A 13,645-nucleotide genomic window follows, 5' to 3' on the forward strand; every position below is an offset into this window, starting at 1 on the left:
TACAACAAAACGTTCATTCTCAAGTGTTGATTCCGGCAAAACCGGAACGTCCTCCTTAATAAACTTTTGAAGGCTTAAAGTCGTTAAATAGAAGACCATCTTTTGTTGCCATCGTTTGAAATCAATCCCGGTGAATTTTCCGGGCTTCTTCTGCCGGAGCCAGTGCTGGTGCAGTACGACTGGAGGACGCAACATTGCTCGTAGAACCAACCACGAGGGCTGGTGGGGTAGTAGCAGTAGCATTCAAATTTGGAGTTTGGTCTCCCATTTCTATCGCAGGAAACAACATAAAACTTTAATAAACGGTGAAGATTTTATTTCTTCAAACCGAATCAAATTTACACAAACAAAATTAAAAAGAACTTCAAACAGAATGTAAGAAACTGTATGTTGTATACTTGATGAAGTTTTTATATCTTCAAATCAAGTATCCAAATGAGTAGAAAGTTCTGAAAAACTTTAATCTCAACCGGAGTAGAAAATCCGAAGATTTTAGTCTCCAAACAACATACAAGTTCGTTACATGCAAGCAACAAAGATACAAGTTTCTTTTATTTTGTGGACAACACTGTTTTATGTTAAAGAAAACAATTTTTTCCCCAATAACGTTCTGTAATCGTTAACCAACAACAAATGAACACAGAAATAATAATTAAATTCCTTAAGCTTGTTATACGCCCGTGTTCAGAACTGTAGGAAACCAGAACCAGAAACTGGAAAAAACCAGGAAGTAGAAAACGAAAACAGAAATTGTGTGCAAAAATTAAGAAATATCCGAGACCACAGAATTCACTGTGTGTCCTTAGGGAATTTAACCCCCTCACTGTACCCGAGGTTACGGATTATTTCCTCCCAGGATAAAACGGATATACCTGTCGCAAACGCCTACGACTTCGGCGAACTCAAATTTGGGAACGAAACACAGTAAGACTCGATAGTTTTATTTATGGAAAAAGAATGCAGAATTTGTAATTGAAGGAAATTTTTTCAGTAGTCGAAAATTGAGGCATTACCTCAGATTATATAGCCTCGAACATGCCTGTTCAGAATAGGCTTGGTGGCTGTTCGGAGAGGCCATGCCTTTTCCGAGAAAAATAAGAACGTTGGGGAAGTTTTAAAATGAAGATTGAATTTAAATAAATTTGGTCCAAAAAGATTCAGATCCAGATCCGAAGCCGAAGCCGAGCCAAGCGACGACGACGACGCGAGGGGAGTCCCTCTTCTCAACCCTTTAAGAGCTAGAGGAAGTGCTTTCTAATATAAGAACATGACTTTCCCTTTCTACCACTAATGTGGTACAAAGCTCCTTTTCAAAAGAACTTTGCTTTGAACTTCATTTTCCTTCCATTGTATTTTTCCCTCCATTTCTCATTCACACCAACTTAGCTAGTTTCAATCATTAACTAGCTTTAACAAGATTTACTATCAAGAGTTATTTGTAGTTAAAAGAATTGCCAAGTATAATCGATCTCTTCTTTCCCATTATTATGACGTGCTTCGAGTTGTTTATACTTTGTTCTCCTTCTCTTAAATTAATGTGAAGCAGACCCACGTCCGTAAAGTCTACATTTCCTCAAATGTAGTCTTGAGTGGGGATAATATCGTGGCTGATAAGTCAAGAGAGTCATTAATTAGAAAGTATCGTCAAACTTGTGTATGCTTAAATTTAAGTCAACAAAATGCTACTTAAGTAATCTTTAAGGATATAATTAGTTAATGTTGTGCAAAAAGAAAAACAAGTCATTTTCTTTCATTCAAAGTGTAAGAGCAAGGGATCTCATTTCTTCGGAAAAAAGAATTACAGTAGTAGAAACGTTCAATTATCTTTTAAATTCTCTTGTTCTTTTCTCTTGTATTATGTTCCTTTGATTTTCTTTGATTTTTGTTTTTTTTTTTTGTTTTTTTGTTTGTTTTTGGTAATGGCATGTTTAAGGAAGTTTACTTTGATTCCTTTCCTTAAAGTGTTTTAAAATTCTTTGAGACATTCTTTTGTAATCATCATTCTCAAGGTGGCAAAAGTGATTCAATCTGAGACCTAAATTGTCCCTTTTGTTGCGGTGGAAAGGTCATTAGGAATGTCACGGTCAGAGAATTTGGTCAAACTAGCCTGTACATTACAGGTCCATGGGCCCCATCTTAGTTTGACCCAAAATAACTACATGACATAACAAACATACAGTGGGTATTGACATTTAGTAGTTATAGTTTAACTTAATTACTTCTCATAACAAACATTTGTGTATTAATGACATTTAGTAACTATATATATATATATATATATATATATATATATATATACACACACACACACACAAAATAGAATACCCATCAAACTATTCACTTCTAACCCAACCCTCCCATCTCTCTCCCCCCCTCTTCTCCCCACTGCTCCGCCGCCAGCCACTACGACCGTCGGAGCTCCGACGAAATGCCGTGCCCCTTCACCACCGTCATATTCTCATTGTTGATTACTGGAGCAACCAAAATATTTCCTTTCCAAAGATTTTCTGTAACTAATAAACTTTACAGAGATCAACAATTGCAACCACTTAACAGTTCGGCCATCTCTTTTCTTTCAATTAGAAAGATGAAAAACTTACTCCTTTGGTCATTGGCAACGTGCAGCAACTACATTTTCCGGTCAGATCTGTATTCGCCGAAATTTTTTCCAGTCAGATATGGATTCGCCGGAATTTTTTCCGGTCAGATCCGGAAAAAGTCCAGATTTTCGATTTATTTTGTTGTATATTTACCGTGTATACAATGTTTTTCGTTTGTATTTGTTGTATACATACCGGAAAATATGGCATATTTGTTAATTTTTTGGTGTATGAATGTTTTATACTGTATTTTTCGCCAGTATCTGTTGTATACATACCGGAAAATATGATGTATTTGTGTAATTATTGGTGTATATGTATTCAATTTTTACTCGTTGTATTCATGAATACAACAAGCCAATTTATGAATACAGTGGAAAAATATTGTTGTATTCATGAATACAGCTAAAAAAAATTTGAATACACATGTGGGAGCTAGGCTGATTTGCTACACAACGTAAATATTGAAACATTAGCTATGTAGTTTGATTAAACCCCAAATGTTTGCTATTTATGTAAAATGCCCAAATTGTTAACTATGGCCTGCGTTGTAAAAGAATTTGGTGGGCCATTATACTTTTCAAATGTGTAATTCACACAAATACCCTATTTCGGTGGTGGTCTTTAATTTTTTCCCCTTAAATTGCTAGTCTTTAATTTTTCCCTTCGGCACTTTAAGGGGTCGTTTAGTGTGAAGGATAAATAAAAATAGTCCCGGGATAAAATTTTAGTGTCTCTTTATCCCATGTTTGATTGGAATAAAAATCCGAGATAAGTTATCCTGGGATTGTAGTCTTATTTTATCCCACCTTGAGGGTGGAATAATTAATTTATCCCGGGATTAGTTATCTCGGGATAAGTTGTTTCCCAACCAAATGAGCCCTAAGAGGTCCAATGTCACACCCTAATCTCCCTAGGGTGTGATGGGCACCCGACCTCATATCCGGAGCCGAGCGAACCCACAGACTCTTATCACACACATAATCTCTTCGGACTCTGAAATCAAATAAAAGCAAAATACATAGTAAGCTTTCAAATTCTTTCTTCTATCGTTCTCAAATCAAACCAGATCTATAATCTTATGGAATCCATAACATAATACATAAAGACACATCGGCTGATGGAGCTGCTTACAAAACTGACATCTTGTGCCCACGACTCGGTCTGCAAAGTCTCTAACTTCAATCATAAATCATAACATACAAACTCCGACTCGGCAATACTCCAGAAGGAAGTGGAGCTCGCCAATCCCGCTGGAACATCTTCTGGTAATGTCCTTTACTCATCTGGGTGTACCTGCGTGACATGAAACGCAGCCCCCGAAGAAAGGGGGTCAGTACGGAAAATGTACTGAGCATGTAAGGCATGGAATACAAAAAAGGAGATCATAGCTGAAACGGAGATTTACGAGAATCAGGTATGACCCTTTTAAACATCAAAACACTTGCCTTTTTAAATGAAAATCAAGCATGTCATCGTAAATCATAAATGAAAATCATGTATACCTTCATCGTATAACACATATCATATAACGTGCCCCGGCCCTCTAGTGAGGGACGCGGTGAGTAAACTCATACATGTCATCACCATATATCATATATGCATATAACGTGCCTCGACCCTCCATTGAGGGACGCGGTGAATGAGATCATATATGCCAATGCCATGTATCATATATGCATGTAACGTGCCCCGGCCCTCTTTTGCGGGACGCGGTGAACAGAGTCATCATATGCCATCCTGGCCACCACCCCGTCATCATATCATAATGTCATCATATCATATATAACATGCCCCGGCCCGCAAGTGAGAGGGACGCGGTGAACAATGCAGAGAAGTACGTACGAGAACATACCCTGGCCCGGGACGTAGTGGAGGACATACTGAGACTTGCACGAACAGAGTAGTGCGAAACCATATGCACATAAGTCAAGACTCGACAGACTAGTATACTTACCGACACATGAAGGCTCAGAAACCAGTTTCGTGTCAATCCGACTTAGTATAAGAAAGTTATGAGCGTTTGAAGTACAGAACCTTCTACGAACATTTCAGAAGCTATTTTTGGAAAATCGAAAATACAATCATATCAAGTACCTTTCGGATAACGTATGGACCAAATCAAATATAGCTTTTGGAACCATATGTACGTATCAAAATATATCAAAGACTCAATGGAATAATCAAACGTGCTATTATTTGAAAATCAAAACTTTAGTCATATCAATTATTTTTCGAATGCTATTCGGAAACATATCAGACAGAACCTCGGACATCATAGATACACATCAAAACCATATGAAATAACTTATAGAATTCTTTTGAAAACATATCAAAAGTGCATAAGAATCATAAACAGACTCGGAATCCAAGAATAGAGTAACCCCGAGGTGCATATCATACCTTATTTGGCTCTAAGACATGCCAAAAGAAAGAAAGGGTAAGCCTTACATACCTGCTCCACGTCCTATTAGCTATGCGTATTTATCCAAACTTGCTAGTCTACATTAAAAAAGAATCCATACAATCATTAGATTCGTCGTCATACACTCGCTTTAGTTCTTCAAATGAATTCATTCATAATCTGCCGAAATTTCGGCAGCATTTCCCCTGTAAATACACCATCCCCGAGAATCTAACTCGGCCAAATTATCAACAACAATCCGAGAATTTAACTCGGCCAAATTATCAGCAACAATACCAACCACCATACTAACAACTTCGACAACCAATCCAAAATATATTCTAACATGGTTCAAGAACTTTCAAACAATTCACATAATGTTCAAACAACCCAACCAACATACCACTTCACCCTAAACCTTCCAAATTCAACAAGAACAATAGCGACACATTTCCTTCTTTCAAGTTCATGAATTATACCTACTACCCGAATCCTTCTCAACTCAACATAACCAACAACAACACATTCTTTCCTTCCAAATTCATGAACTATAATAATAGTCTATGCATTAACAACTTCATTCTCATAATTACAAGAAACTATACTAATGTCAAATTAACTTCTTCAACACTCCCACAACAATTAAAACTTCATTTCAAGCCATCAAATGTCCATTTTTATTATGGAATCCACATCTATAACAATCAAAATACTAAATAAAATCAATTCATCATATCTTCACAATACCACCCCTATTCGGCCATCACCCTATACATACATATGTCATGAATTTCATCCATTCCACATACTCTAACATACATAAATCATTCATAACACATGTAAAAGAGGGTTGAACACATACCTTTCTCCCACTCATCTTCTTTCTCGGCTAGGATTGAAATTGTACAAATGAATGGTTTGCTTGCTTCAACAACCTCTCCATGTTAAAGAGGACCTTCCAATTAGTTGAATTGCTAGAAGAAATAATTTTTTGTGATCAATTTCCATGGACCAAGATTTGGCCATGGTTGGCCGAATGCTATCCCTTTTTTTTTCTTCTAAGTTTCTTAAGTTGTGGGGAGATGAAAATATATGGATTTCTCTACACTTGCTCATATATATATATATATATATAGTTCCTTCCAATATCAAGTAGACACATGGCCCTCTTCTCCTTTTTTCTTGAAACTTCTTAAAAATAAACAAAGAAGACTAATTGTCTTCTTATGCAAGCTTTGGTCTATTTACATAATTTAGCTCCATTAAATAAAAATGTGGACATACACTCCCTCACATGCCACATGGGCATAGTAACTTCATGACCATTTTTTTGAAATTCCCATTTTGCCCCTAGCCTTCCACAATATTTCGATGAACCGCTTTGTGAATTTCCCTTTTTACCCTTAGCCTTTCTCAATATTTCCATACTAATAAACAACTTGTTCCTTAAAATAATTTTGGAAAATAGTCTCGTCCTTAACTTCTCGCAATTATCTCGAATTATCTGAACGCACAAAATACGGGCTATAACATCCTCCCCCCCTTTAGAACATTCGTCCTCGAATGTTCAACTGATCTTATGGGGTCTTATAACACTTGGGGGGGGGGGGGGGGTTACCTCTCATAGTTGTTCCTTTCTTCATGCCCATTCCTTATCTTCCACCCTATTTCCTTTATAATCGAACCTCTCGGTCTTTACATGAGTCCTCATTCCGTGTCATGGGTTCTCTAATCCACTGCACTAACTTATTATCCTTTTCCTTTCTTAGGTTTCTTCCTCCTCGAACATTTTTCTTCCTTTTGCCATTTGTGGCATCGGCTCGGAGGGTCGTGAAATTTTCACTTTAAGCTCGCAAATCCATTTCATTCCTAAGTCATCCTTTCAGGAAAGTACTTCCATGTCCGAGATAACCATATTAATATAGCTATACATTTATTCCTTTATATACCTTTCACCTTAACATCATCGCAAGGCCTAAATCTCCTAACATCGTCACAAGGCTTAATCATTTTTTCTCTTACTTCACACCCCCTGTCCTAGTCACTATTCCTTTAGCCTCACTTATTGAAAGTGGTTCTCGAACCTCATACACTCCTCTTTTGTTCCATATTACCATACTTTATCCTTTCCACGCACCTACCTTTGAATCTTTATCCAAATAGTCTCGTACTTTTCCGATAATTTCTCTCGGGTCTTCACTCACTAAGGTTTCTTACCTTTCACCTTTTTCCGACATTTTAATCTCCTTGTCTTCCATTTACTCACACTCTTTCTTTTCCAAATATCGTTGTATTAGAATTTTCCAACCTTAACCTGTAGTAAAAATGACATCAATTTATCTTGTAACACTGTACCATTTATTTTTGTTGTCACTTGAACTTCGGTACCCTTACTCGATTGAGGCTGTCCATACCGTAACGCCGGTTGCTGAGACACACACATCACATGCCCACCAATACATTCTCATATGGGATATCGTATGAATTCACACACACACATATATATATATATAATTGCTATCAACTAGCCCACAAAATACTTCCAAACGCTATTCAAGCCTATCCTAATTCTAGAGCTGTGACGCACTTTCTGTCTTTTCTCCAGTCTAGCCTGTCTCGTCCTATGTGGCCTTTTATGGTCTCCAACCATCCCGTATACTCTAGTTTCCCCTTAGGATATTCTAGCTTTTCATTTGTTTCTTATGTCTGGATATATAGAATTTCTTGCACCCTTCCCAGGGGGTCACCCATCCTAAAATTGCTCCCACCTTAGCACGCTTAACCTCGAAACTTCGATGAAATCCAGTGCTTTAATGCTAATGTAATCGCGTCCACTTCGCCACATGACCTTCATTACATAATCTGGAGCAAATCGAAGTCTTACAGATTCCGAGACATTTTCGTAACACGTCCTTTCTTTTACAATTACTGTTTTGCCCTTTTTGATCCTCAATATTCACCTTTCACTTATATGCATAACTACCCTTCGTCCTAGATTCCCGAATTCCCGATAGTAGCGAATATATCTTCGTCGCCGTTACTTATGAATACTTCGGGTATCAGTCTGTTCGGATTTCCGCTCACCATCCTCACATAATAGTCTACAGCAAAACCGATTATCGACTTTTCCTAAATCATCCAATAGACCTTGCTTCTGCTAAATCTCGAATGCGACCCATCTTAATTCTTCAGACTGCTAATCGTCTTTCTCACAATCATTTTTCACGCCATGCCCAAATCCGTAGCTCCTCTAAAATATCACATCCCCCTTATTGTCTGTTTACGATATTTCTTTCCCACGCTCTTCCTGCTAGGTGTACCTGGTTAAATGACCTGATTTTGAAAAATTCTGACCGAGTCTCCTTTACCATTCGTACTATTCAGAATCTGTACGCAGCAAATATCAACAATACCCCACAGGGCATACGGCTATATAGCACATTCCAGCCATCCAGAGCTTCCAATTTCAGATAACAGAACAAATATTTCAAAACTTACCTTTATGACTTTCCATATCATCAGTTACCTCCTTCCGTCGTATGTAAGGCTTATATAAGGAATTTCATTTTCCTATGACTTGGCTCTATCGCACGATCTAAGACAGAAAGAAGGTCAACAATCCCTAGATGCCCCGTAGCCTCCTGATTATAAATGTGGTCGGCTTCACACCATAAACAGGACTCTACAGGACACGACTTTGCAGACAATCTCTAGGACAACCTGCTCTGATACCACTTTGTCACACCCTAATCTCCCTAGGGTGTGATGGGCACCCGACCCCATATCCGGATCCGAGCGAACCCACAGACTCTTATCACACACATAATCTCTTCGGACTCTGAAATCAAATAAGAGCAAAATACATAGTAAGCTTTCAAAATCTTTCTTCTATCGTTCTCAAATCAAAACAGATCTGTAATCTTATGGAATCCATAACATAATACATAAAGACACATCGGCTGATGGAACCGCTTACAAAACTGACATCATGTGCCCACGACTCGGTCTGCAAAGTCTCTAACTTCAATCATAAATCATAACATACAAACTCCGACTCGGCAATACTCCAGAAGGAAGTGGAGCTCGCCAATCCCGCTGGAACATCTTCTGGTAATGTCCTTTACTCGTCTGGGTGTACCTGCGTGGCATGAAACGCAGCCCCCGAAGAAAGGGGGTCAGTACGGAAAATGTACTGAGCATGTAAGGCATGGAATACAAAAAAGGAGATCATAGCTGAAACAGAGATTTACCAGAATCAGGTATGACCCTTTTAAACATCAAAGCACTTGCCTTTTTAAATGAAAATCAAGTATGTCATCGTAAATCATAAATGAAAATCATGTATACCTTCATCGTATAACACATATCATATAACGTGCCCCGACCCTCTAGTGAGGGACGCGGTGAGTAAACTCATACATGTCATCACCATATATCATATATGCATATAACGTGCCCCGACCCTCCATTGAGGGACGCGGTGAATGAGATCATATATGCCAATGCCATGTATCATATATGCATGCAACGTGCCCCGGCCCTCCATAGAGGGACGCGGTAAATGAAATCATGTATGTCATCATCATGTATCATATTTGCATATAACGTGCCCCGACCCTCCTTTGAGGGACACGGTGAATGAAATCATGTATGCCAATGTCATGTATCATATATGCATGCAACGTGCCCCGACCCTCTTTTGCGGGACGCGGTGAACAGAGTCATCATATGCCATCCTGGCCACCACCCCGTCATCATATCATAATGTCATCATATCATATATAACATGCCCCGACCCGCAAGTGAGAGGGACGCGGTGAACAATGCAGAGAAGTACGCACGAGAACATACCCTGGCCCGGGACGCAGTGGAGGACATACTGAGACTTGCATGAACAGAGTAGTGCGAAACCATATGCACATAAGTCAAGACTCGACAGACCAGTATACTTACCGACACATGAAGGCTCAGAAACCAGTTTCGTGTCAATCCGACTTAGTATAAAAAAGTTATGAGCGTTTGAAGTACAGAACCTTCTACGAACATTTCAGAAGCTATTTTTGGAAAATCGAAGCAACAATCATATCAAGTAGCTTTCGGATATCGTATGGACCAAATCAAATATAGCTTTTGGAACCATATGTACGTATCAAAATATATCAAAGCCTCAATGTAATAATCAAATGTGCTATTATTTGAAAATCAAAACTTTAGTCATATCAATTATCTTTCGAATGCCATTCGGAAACATATCAGACAGAACCTCGGACATCATAGATACGCATCAAAACCATATGAAATAGCTTATAGAATTCTTTTGAAAACATATCAAAAGTGCATAAGAATCATAAACAGACTCGGAATCCAAGAATAGAGTAACCCCGAGGTGCATATCATACCTTATTTGGCTCTAAGACATGCCAAAAGAAAGAAAGGGTAAGCCTTACATACCTGCTCCACGTCCTATTAGCTATGCGTATTTATCCAAGCTTGCTAGTCTACATTAAAAAAGAATCCATACAATCATTAGATTCGTCGTCATACACTCGCTTTAGTTCTTCAAATGAATTCATTCATAATCTGCCGAAATTTCGGCAGCATTTCCCATGTAAATACACCATCCCCGAGAATCTAACTCAGCCAAATTATCAACAACAATCGGAGAATTTAACTCGGCCAAATTATCAGCAACAATACCAACCACCATACTAACAACTTCGACAACCAATCCAAAATATATTCTAACATGGTTCAAGAACTTTCAAACAATTCACATAATGTTCAAACAACCCAACCAACATACCACTTCACCCGAAACCTTCCAAATTCAACAAGAACAATAGCGACACATTTACTTCTTTCAAGTTCATGAATTATACCTACTACCCGAATCCTTCTCAACTCAACATAACCAACAATAACACATTCTTTCCTTCCAAATTCATGAACTATAATAATAGTCTATGCATTAACAACTTCATTCTCATAATTACAAGAAACTATACTAATGTCAAATTAACTTCTTCAACACTCCCACAACAATTACAACTTCATTTCAACCCATCAAATGTCCATTTTTATTATGGAATCCACATCTATAACAATCAAAATACTAAATAAAATCAATTCATCATATCTTCACAATACCACCCCTATTCGGCCATCACCCTATACATACATATGTCATGAATTTCATCCATTCCACATACTCCAACATACATAAATCATTCATAACACATGTAAAAGAGGGTTGAACACATACCTTTCTCCCACTCATCTTCTTTCTCGGCTAGGATTGAAATTGTACAAATGAATGGTTTGCTTGCTTCAACAACCTCTCCATGTTAAAGAGGACCTTCCAATTAGTTGAATTGCTAGAAGAAATAATTTTTTGTGATCAATTTCCATGGACCAAGATTTGGCCATGGTTGGCCGAATGCTATCCCTTTTTTTTCTTCTAAGTTTCTTAAGTTGTGGGGAGATGAAAATATATGGATTTCTCTACACTTGCTCATATATATATATATAGTTCCTTCCAATATCAAGTAGACACATGGCCCTCTTCTCCTTTTTTCTTGAAACTTCTTAAAAATAAACAAAGAAGACTAATTGTCTTCTTATGCAAGCTTTGGTCTATTTACATAATTTAGCTCCATTAAATAAAAATGTGGACATACACTCCCTCACATGCCACACGGCCATAGTAACTTCATGACCATTTTTTTTTGAAATTCCCATTTTGCCCCTTGCCTTCCACAATATTTCCATGAACCGCTTTGTGAATTTTCCTTTTACCCTTAGCCTTTCTCAATATTTCCATACTAATAAACAACTTGTTCCTTAAAATAATTTTGGAAAATAGTCTCGTCCTTAACTTCTCGCAATTATCTCGAATTATCCGAACGCACAAAATACGGGCTATAACATCCAAAATACCTCTGAGATTCTGGGTTCGAACCCTAGCAGAGTAAAAAAAAAAATCTCAAATTTAATAGCAAACTATGCGTGTTCAGGTAAATGTTATGCCTTAAGACATAGTTCTGAAGTTTCTATGTAAAGCATGCCTTGTTCGGCACATTTTGTTTTAGAAATTAAGTTATATAGTCAGATCTCTCTATAACGGCATCCGCATATAACAACACCTCTCTATAACAACCAAGTTTTTTCAGAACCGATTTGTTATGTTATATTTTAATTCTCTATAACAACATTTCACCTATAATAGCAATATCTAACTTTATAACAGTACACTCTTTGTAAAATTACCCCTCATATAACAACTATCTTCTTTTTTTGGTAATATAATAATTAGTCTTCTTTATAAAAATACAATATCTATGGTTACCAATAATAAGTTAGAGATTTTGATCAAATATTTGATCATTTAATACATTATTTATGACAAAAATATCATATGAATATATATATATATATATATATGTTCATCATTAAAAGATTTTCCTTCGTTATATAAAGTGTGATTAAGCTTAGAAGAATTTGACAATTAAAAATGAAAAATCAGATTTTATGCATCATGTGTGTATATAATTTTTTTTTTATTTTGATATCATACAAATTAAATTTTTCCATGTAATTTTATTATTTTTTTTTATATAAAAAAAATTCAATATCTAATCTTTTTTCCCATCAAACCATCACGTCCCCTTCTTCCTCTCCGCCACTACCACCGCTATCTACTACCCTCCACCGCCGCTGGTTAATGGTGTGTGTATATATAATAAAAATGTTTCTTTTTTCGCTTGTCTCTCCCTCTTGATCTCCTCTTATATTACAACTAGACAACTCCAATCAAACAACTAATTAAATACAATTTCTCATTTTCCTAACTCAAATTCCTAGGACACTCATTTTCATCTTTTCCTCTGTCCCAAGTTCATCAATTTTTGTTCCAGCTATGGCTTCTCTTGGAATTAGAATTGGACTTGATGGTAAGTCGGGTATTGAATTCCCTATGATGGGTCGGGCGGTTAATGGCGTTTTTCTTTGATGTAGCCTTGGTGTGTGTATCTGTATGTGTTGTCTGTGTGTGTATTTCAGTGAAAATGAACGATGGGAAAAGGAAGATTCCTTGATAAACCTTGATTGGGTTTAGGTTAAAAAGTGAGGAAGTAGTGAGTTAATTTTTAGTAAATTAACCAGCGGCGGTGGAGTGTGGTGGGCGGCAATGACAGTGGCAGAGAGGAAGAAGAGGAAGCGGTAGTTGATGGAGAAAAAAAATAGGTATTGTATATTTTTTTTTAAAAAGAAAATTTCATGGAAAAATTCAATTTGTATGATGTAAAATAAAAATAAAGATTATATACACACATGATGTCTATGTGGATAAATAAAGACTCTAAATCAGCAATCCGTTAGTTATAAGGGCAAATATAACAAGTTTCCTAACGGAAGGGGTAAATACGAACCCAAACTTTAACGAATGGCAAATCTAAACTATAAACAATAGTTGAAGGGTAAATTTGACTCTTTTCCCTTCTTTGTAACAACCAAAAACTTTCGGACCCAATGATATAGTTATAGAGAGGTTTGACTGTACTGCAAAACTATGTCGGAAAAGGAACTACATAGAAACTAAGCCTTAAGGCATAACTTTTGCCCGAATAGGCATAGTTTGCTATTG

The sequence above is a fragment of the Lycium barbarum genome, chromosome 10, assembly GCF_019175385.1.
Source record: "Lycium barbarum isolate Lr01 chromosome 10, ASM1917538v2, whole genome shotgun sequence".
Taxonomy (NCBI): domain Eukaryota; kingdom Viridiplantae; phylum Streptophyta; class Magnoliopsida; order Solanales; family Solanaceae; genus Lycium; species Lycium barbarum.